Raw genomic sequence first — 3,364 nt, 5'->3', positions numbered from 1 at the left:
TTTTTTTTCCTCCTCTATTGTAGAGCTGTTATCTCTCTTTTTTGGTAGGGAATCCTGACTGTACTTAAGGGCTGGTAGCTATTTGTACCTGGAAGCTGCTTCCTTCACTTCAGAGTGTGAGTGAGTGAGTATTCATCCTTGGAATGGGGTAAGTGGTTTCTTTTTAGATTTCAGGGTTGTGATCTTCTCTTTTTGGGGGATCCTAACCTCATTTAAAGGCTGGTGGCTGTAAGAGCAGCATCTGAACCTAGAGACTGCTTCCCTTGGAGTGTGGGGTGAGCCCTTAGAATGGGGTGAGTGATTCCTGCTTTATTTCAGAGCTGTGAGCTCTGCCTTTCTGGAGGATCTCAAGCTGGATTAGAGCAGCTGTTTCTGCTATGTGTGTTGTTTCCTCTTCAATGATTCTCACCTCATAATCTCCAATCTTGGTTCCAAACATGATTTTTCTGCTTCCACATCATCCCACTTCATGACTGTAATTAATAGTGACATGTGTTAATTGCACCCATGCGGTGTTTTTTAAGGGCATTCTGTGCATCGTTGTGTTTTAAATTATGTTCTGTGTCTCTTTTGATTTCATTTTGCATCCTGATGGGTTTAAGGATTGCCTGTGCTCCTCCAATCAGTGGTGTGAGATCTGTGCAGCAGGTAATGAACGTCATGAGCCCACATTGGTGCACTGCTTGTATGCAGGTAGGTCTGTGATGCGGTCCAACTCCCCCACAGTGAACATCCACAGCTGGATCAGGTTGCTCAGAGCCTGACCCAGCCTCACCTTGAAATGGGCAGCGCATCCACCACCTCTCTGGCAGCCTGTTCCACTGCCTCACTACCCTCACTGTGGAAGACATTTTCCTTATATTTAACCTCAATTTTCCTTTGTTCTTTCCCTTAGGCATCGAAAGGCTGTTACCAGGTCACCTTGGAGCCTTCACTTCTCCAGGCTGAACAGCCCAGCTCTCCCTTCTTATAGGAGAGGTGTTCCATCCTTCGGTTCATGTTTGTGGCTGTACTCTGGATGCACTCCCACAGCTCCATGTCTCCCTCCACTGAGGACTCCACGTGTGGGTGCAGCACTGCAGGTGAGGCTTCACCAGTGCAGAGCAGAGGGGTGGGGATCGCCTTCCTTTGCCTGCTGACCACAAATCTTTGGATGCAGTCCAGGATATGGTTGGCTTTCTGGGCTGGAAGGGCCCATTGTTGGCTCATGTCCAGCTCCTACCCACCAGTACATCCAGGCCCTATGGGGCAGGACTACGCTCAGTCCTTTCATCCCTCAGCATGTTTTGGTGGTGGGTGTTCTCTCATCCCAGCTGCTGACCCTTCACTTGGATTTGTGCCCACTGCTCAGCCTGTTGAGGTCCCTCTGGATGACGTCCCATCCCTCTGGTGTGTCACTGCACCCCACAGTTCGGTGTCATTAGGGTGCACTCAACCCCACTATTTATGTCACTGATGAAGGGGCAATCCCAGATGTTTGTACAAACTGGGTGTAGAATCCCTTGAGAGCAGCCCTGTAGAGAAGGGCTCAGGGATCCTGGTGGATGAGAAGCCAGACATGAGCCAGCAGTGTGCGCTTGCAGCCTGGAAGGCCAACTCTGTTCTGGGCTGCATTGAAAGAGGAGTGGCCAGCAGGGAGAGGGAGGTGATCATCCCCCTCTACTCAGTTCTTGTGAGGCCCCATCTGCAGCACTGCGTCCAGGCCTGGGGCCCCAGCACAGGAAGGACATGGAGCTTTTGGAGCAGGTCCAGAGAAGGGCCACTAAGATGATCAGAGGGCTGGAGCACTTCTCCTATGAAGAAAGCTTGAGGGAACTGGGATTGTTTCTCTTGGAGAAGAGAAAGCTCTGAAGAGACCTCATTGCAACCTTCCAATACTTGAAGGGAGCACATAAACAGCCGTCCCCCCTCCTGCTCATGAGGGTGGATCGTGATAGGACAAGGGGAATGGTTTTAAACTGAGACAGGGGAGGTTTAGGTTGGTTATTAGGAGGAAGCTTTCCGTATGGAGGATGGTGATGCACTGGAACATGTGCTTTAGAGTCATTTCCAGGAGGATCTGCTCCGTGATCGCTCCCAGCACAGAGGTGAGACTGACATGGTGGTAGTTCCCAGGGTCACACTTTCTATCCTTAATAAGAGGTGTGCTGTCCCCTTTTTTCTACTCACCAGGGACTTCACCTGACTGCCTTGACTTCTGAAATATCACTGAGAGTAGCTCGATGATTGCAGCGGTGAATTCCCTCGGAATTCTGGGACTCATCTTGTCAGGACCCAAAGACTCCTGCATGTTTGGGTCCTCAGGTGGTCCAGAACCTGATCTCCCATTGTAGTGTGGGATGGGAAGGGGTCTGTGGGACTGTCATTGCTTCTGCAATCCCCACCTACTAAACCAAAGGTGAGTGCTGTGTATAATGAGCAGTTATCAGAAAAGATGGAAGCAAGAATGTTGTTGGGTACCTGAGCCTTCTCTGGTGGTAAAAAGCATTGTGCACAGAGTGCAGCCACCTTGCTCTGAGAAAGGAGCGCAGCTTTGTGAAAGAGGTACATATGCAGGGCAGTGCCTTCATTACTGTATTGTGTCCAACAGATGGCAGCAGAGGTGCGGTGCTCCCGAGTGCCATAACGACTGCATGGAGAGATGTGGGGTCTTCATGGGAACAGCAAGGAGCTGGAATCTGCATTTCCTGGAATGATCCAGAACCTTACTTTGCTGACTAGTAATTGTCTGCCCAGCAGGTAAGGGCAATGGACACCCACCAGTGTTTACCCATTACTTAGTGAGACACAAGGTAGGGTTTCCAGAGCTATTAATTGCAATTCATGGTGTCCAGAAGGCTGTCTGTCCTTTTCTTTCTGCATTCTCCTTGTCTCTGGCCTTTCACTGCAGTGTTTTCCTTCCCCTTGCCCTCTGTGTTCCCTACTGCATTCTCTTGTCCTTCTGTTTTTGCGTTCCACACCAGATTCTCTTGGCCATTGCCCTTGACTTTCTTTGCCACATTCACTTCAGCATTCAGTTTTGGCATTCCCTGCCGTGTTCTTTTGCCCTCCTGCTTTGGCATATCCTTCTGTGGAGTCTTGGCCATCATCCTTGGCATTTCCTACCAAGTTACCTTGGCCCTTGCCCTTGCCTGGGCATTCCATTGCCATCCTGTTTTTGCATTCTGTGCCACATTCTCTTGGCCATTGCTGTTGGTTTTATGTTGCCACATTGTCTTCAGCATTCGGTTGTGGCGTTCCTGGCAGCATTCTCTTGCCCTCCTGTTTTGGCACTTCCTGCCATGTTCTCTTGGCCCTTACCTGGGCATTTCCTGCAGCATTCTCTTTGACCTCACTTCCTGTCTTGGTCTTCCAGCCACGTTCT

This window comes from Meleagris gallopavo, chromosome 1 (assembly GCF_000146605.3).
Source record: "Meleagris gallopavo isolate NT-WF06-2002-E0010 breed Aviagen turkey brand Nicholas breeding stock chromosome 1, Turkey_5.1, whole genome shotgun sequence".
Taxonomy (NCBI): Eukaryota; Metazoa; Chordata; class Aves; order Galliformes; family Phasianidae; genus Meleagris; species Meleagris gallopavo.
Note: the sequence above shows the minus strand (reverse complement) of the source record.